The sequence below is a fragment of the Callionymus lyra genome, chromosome 2 (genome assembly GCF_982586985.1).
Source record: "Callionymus lyra chromosome 2, fCalLyr1.hap1.1, whole genome shotgun sequence".
NCBI lineage: Eukaryota > Metazoa > Chordata > Actinopteri > Syngnathiformes > Callionymidae > Callionymus > Callionymus lyra.
Window position 1 is genome coordinate 13,582,549 of NC_141819.1, and position 6,000 is coordinate 13,588,548.

The following is a 6,000-nucleotide window of genomic DNA, read 5'->3' on the forward strand; positions in this document are numbered from 1 at the left end:
TTCATGAAATAATGGTAGGAAAAGAGATAAGGATTCGTTTATAGTAGTATGACCATTTGTATCTATAGGTATTTTAAAAGCTACATTAGCTGCAGTGGATTATTTCTTCAATTTAAATTTTTCTTCTCACATCGACAAAAGAACATACACAAAACATCCAAAAACAAAAATATGAATCAACCTTTGTTAAAAGCTTTTCAGAAAAAACACCAGTTTAAAGTCCATTTGAACTTGATTCATCTGATAGTTTAGAATTCCGAGTTTGGGGGCAGGAGTGGAGTAAAAGTATCAGGATGTTCTGTTCCATGGTAATCTTTGTATCCTTTGTCTTTGTTATTTTTCTTTGATCTATGTTCTTTATCTTTAAATTTAGATTGTATCATCTTGTTCTTTCTCTTTATTTCGCTTTGTTCTTATTTTTATTTTTATGAATAATTGCTGTATTGCTGTGGCTAATTGGAAAAAAAACAATTTCCTGAAGGAGACCTCCTGAGGGATCAATAAAGTTCTACCTACCTACCTACCTAGTTAAAAAAAAAAAAAAATCACATTTATTGCCTGGAATGTAAAATGTGCGTTAAAGTGCAACTCGCGAGCAAATCATGGCCTTCAGATTTTTGTACAAACAGATTACAGAACGCTTCCTATTGCCTGATTGAGCTCATTTTTTTTTCTAAAAAAAAGTATATAATTGCTTTAGAATAAAGTGCAATTATAGGGTAAAACAGATGAGTTGAAACGAGCCATTAGGCCAATTTTTTTTCACCTCCACTTCCACACACTGATGTTAATTTCAATAAATCATTTCCAGGATGATCAACAAAACGATTCAGTTGTGCGTCTCTTCTCTATCAAACTATTTAACTGGATTCCTTTCTTTCTAATGCAGATTGCTCATTTTGGACTCAAATCCAAGATCATTTGAGTCTCTTTATGCTCCGTATAATATTGCCACATTTTAATTTGCATTTAAAAACATTTTCCAGTCGGAGACTAATAGGATTTCAGACTTCTGTGTGATGGATATCCTCTTCTATATGTTCCGATCGCGACTTGAAATGATTGGTCTCCATTCTTCTCTCAACCAGATGCTGGCTGATGGTTAGCACTAAAACCATCACTCGGTTGAGATGAGGGACCCACAGGATCATTGACCCGCGTGTCAAGGACACGGGATGATGTAGCACGTGCAGGTACTGAACTAGCATGAAAGGAAGATGAAGACGTGGCATGAGGGATGAGATAATACATGTAACAAAGGTTGTGTGAATGATAATATAAGGCTCCCGACAAAGAACCAGTTCCTCCCGCGATCTCCACAGAAAGAACATGTACTTCAATCATACAATGAGGACATTCTGCGGTTCCCATCTCCTCCATCACCGTTGATACTCCGCTGTAACATTTATGAAATACAACGTTCTCCCTCTTCAATCTCAGCTGGAAAAACCCAAAGTATTCTGGCAGGTTATACCCTTGGACACCACCTAATTGACTTACTCAACAAACGTATATTTTCCAATTTAGTTCAGTTACAAATGTGTCGTCAATGGATATCCATTCATGAACGACTCAAAGTTACCATTTTTAGGGTGATCCGAGAGATGAGAAATCTCAATGGACGTTGCTACAGTACAGCACCATCCATTCTAGGCTTGCAGTGGGGTTCACACACTAATCCCCTTAGAGAAAGTTAATCCATTAATTGGTAAATATGCTCCGTAATCCGTGCAACAGATTACGCGACAAGTGTAGTGACTGAGTTAAAAGCCGATGCGACGAGAGCGTACAATGCTTACGGATCTAATGCAGGGCACAATGCAATTTTGTTCACCGAGAATGGAACATGCACACGAGCACGAGGAATACATGAATAAAAAAAGATTTTGCAGGTACTGCATGCTTAATCTGTTTGGTAATCCAAAAAGTATATACAAAAAAAATCTATTTCAAAGGTTTGGGCTTGGGTTTTTGCACCACCTGCTACCATTTCATGAAGCAATTGCAACATTTTCATTAAACAATATATTACATTATATGGTACAGTTAAATTAAACCTGTGCTTAAAGTATTTCAAAACCCAACTCTCCTCCTCACATGTTTCAAATGTTGAAGTCTTCCTCTTCAAGATGCAGTAAGTCTCTCATCATGACCATGTTTTGAACTGATTACTTTATAAAGTTCTCCCCCATCTGAAATCTGGGCGAACAAGAGGTTATGAGAGCAGAGTCCATCATGACGTAATAATGGCTTCACTCCTCCCCCTCCAGCTGTAATCCCACCCTGCTTTGTTTACACAACAAGTCCCTTGGAGGTGGAAACTTTTGGGATTAATGACACGCGGTGACAAACCCTGAAGTTTGACCAATCAGAGCAGAGTGGGTGGGGTCATGGTAAACAAGATTAATCTCTAGAAAAAAAAAAGTGTTTTCAGTGGGCGGGGCTTAAGATCATTTCCTAATATATTTCAATCAAAATTGAGTTTTGATGATATAATAGAGTCCAACATCTATGTAAGACACACTTAAATCAACACATTAGTTGAACTTTAAGACCTGATATGGAGTTCTCTAGTGACAGATAAATGAAAAAATGATAAGAGCAAGTACTAACTTCCTCACAGAGACGAACACATCATGACTGTGCTCCTAGTTGATGAAAATGACATTTAATTAGAACTTTCTCTGAACGAACATGGGTTAATAAAGATAAAACAAATGATATTTTGCGAAGTAGAATTAAAAATATTTTGAAAACTAAATCGGTTTTGTATCCATTTGTAATCCTGTATGAAATAATTAAAATATACAGTAATGAAGTAAAGACTAAAATAACTTCCCAAATGAAGCTTTTCACACTTTGATAAAGAAACAGCCAGAGGAATATTAAGGGGAGAAACAAACTTGAAAGGACAAAGGGAGTGCAGACCACCAAAAAGCATCTCATTTGCATTTAGATTTAGACGTTTCTCTTCTCATATTTTTTGCCTCACAACAAACACTTATTTATTTTTTAAAATTAATACATGCAACATGTTGTTACAAATGTATTCAGCTGGTTGAATCACATGCCATTAATAATTAAATCATGTTTCTGCTTTACTTAAAGCTCCTTATGTTAACCACTTTTACTAAAAGTTTCAATAAAATAAGTTCGCTTTAAGAAATAATGTACAATTATGTAAATCGTCCTTAATATTTTATAAAATTTGGTAAACATTTCACTATAAATTGGACATATTTTGAATTTCTTCCCACCTTGTGCATCCTTACAAATAACAAAAGGATCTGAAATCCTGGAAATATCGTACTTAGTATGGTTTAATTTTCATTAAAATTGGATGCATTTTAATTTTCAAGGGAGTATTTTGCTCCCAGTTCCCCTTTTCCTTGACACATGCACACACAAACTATAATATTTACATAGATCGTCAACTCCTGCTGAGGAAAATGATTCATACGTGTTAAAAATATTCGTATTATTTTCATTTCAAGCATCCGAAGCACAGTTTAACTACACTTCTTCTGGGCCTGACGGCATCATTTGCTACGGCGGATTCTAAATGAGAAAACAAAGATTCTTCCCGCAGATGCTTCATCAGCGGGCGACAAAGGGAGAGTTTAAAAAAGACGTTCCCTCCTCACTACTTCCACCCGAGAGCCGCCTCATAACTTCCACTCAACACACGTCGACTGTAACAGCCTTTTATCTCATCAGGTTCACACAGAGGCTGATCTCAATGTTTGCAATATATGTATGATTGTTATTATGCCCATGACGGCTCTTATCTCTCACACATCTCTCTTTCTGACGCCCTCCCTTTTTCTCTCCGCATATGTCGAGTTCAGGGATATATTTAGCTGGAGTGTTTTTTTTTTTGTTGCATATGTCGTCAGTGGAGGCGTTTATTGAAGGCATTGTAGCTCAGTGTAGTCACCTTGTTCCGTACAAGTGTCTGTCAACCGCCACACAAAGCGTTAACGGTAATTTAATACACCGCTGAAGGTTCCTTAGTGTAATGGGTAACATCATATTCCGCATTATTGCATTGGAGGATGGGACCTTGATATGAATGTTGGGCAATAACAGAGACAACAACAACAGCATGTTATTATGTATCACCGTCTCCGGGAGTTGTTTTCTTGCCCGAGGTGGACAAGCAGCTTCACTTTCAAGCTGCTTGTACACTTTGTCACAATAGTCAGTTTTTTTCCACGGAATATTCACGTGTTTATTGGTTTTAAAAGGACCAGGATCATATTCCCGTTATCAAGGTCACTTTTCTTATTCACCAGGCATGTGTCAGGCTTAAACATGTTCAATTTGCAGATCTGGATGTAAAAATATACGTCTAAAATAAAGTATAAAAGGTAATTTTACTAAAAAAGAGCAACTAATGACTCACTCCCACGTTTCAAATGTTGACGTCTTCCTCTCCAAGATGCCGTAAGTCCCTCATGACCATGTCTTGAAGCAATTACTTCATAAAGTCCGTCTGAAATCTGGACGAATGAGAGGTTACGAGAGCGGAGTCCATTATGATGTAATAATGGCTTCACTCCTCCTCCAGCCAGCTGTAATCACACCCTACTTTGTTTACACAACGAGTTCCTCGGAGGTTGAGACTTCCAGGATTGATGACAAGCGGTGACAAACCTTGATGTTTGCAGAGTTGTGGTGAACAAGATTTTATATCCAGAAAAAGAAAGTGTTTCTCAGTATGTACAATGTACTCAATGTACAGAGTATTGTTTGTACAAACAGACTCATACTGATCAGTACAATAGAGGTTTAAGCTCATGTTTGAAATATAAGATACTATTCTTCTGAGAAAACATTTAACATATCATTTCATTGTTATTATCAATGAAACCTGACACCATTTTCAATCAAATCATCAAGGCCATTTATTGGTCTTTTTAAAATGGAGACACTGTATCATGATACGGCAGTAGTTTTTAATTCACATGTATTAAGATTATTGTATTGATGATAAAGTACAGTTTTTTAAAGACAAAAATGCACAGCTTCTATTTTTCCATTGTATCATTTTATTTTAAGGGTTATGTGGAGAAAACCTTGGAAATGCTGGGTTTCTTTATCAACGTTGCACAGAATGAGTCCTCGTGAAGACACGGCCTCAAAGCTTTTCTCTTCAAAGCTGCTGAAATGAACAATAGTTCTCAGCATGTTTGAAATCGTTTTGTTGTGTGTTTGCAAAACAACTTCATACATTTAAACTTGTTTAACAACGAACAGAAAAGGATGCGTCTTCCATATGGTTTGATACTTCTTTCCTCATTGTCTGAACACATTTCTTGAAACAGACGTTCATTCTTTCAAGCATTAAAACACTCTTTGATTGGTTCACAGACTCTTGTAGCAAAGACAATATGTTCCACTTGTTGAAATCAAAAAGCTTTAGGTTTATTTCTCCAACCATTAGTCTTCAAATTTAGAAAATAGAAGTGTATATTTAATTTAAATGGTTCTTAACAACAGCATGTTGAATTAGAATTACACAAATATGATTTAAATTCAGCACAAGTTTAGCGCAACTTTCTCTTTTGCTTTAAAAACAAAAAAATAAAAGATTCCAAATGTTTCGTTATTTTTTCCTTGGTACAAACTGGTCACAAATTAGCAAAAGTTGTCAGAGAGGCAAATCAAAAACATATAAATGTCTTTGGCAAATATTTTAAATACTTAAATAAATAAAATAATTCTCAGTTATAAAGTAGAAAAATATGTATAAATACTTTTCATAGGATTTGTATTCTTATTGCCAGTTAAACCAAGCTGATTTAATTAAAACTATAAGATGTACATGGTGATTAGCGAAAGAAAAAAATGTAATATTATTTCACACATTCTGTAAAACATATCAGAATTTCATGGAGTTTCAATTTCCAATTATCAATATGACTTGGAATTATATTTCTCTCATGTATCACTATAAAAAAAAATGTTGCGATTAAAGTTACTTGAGAAGAAATTCTC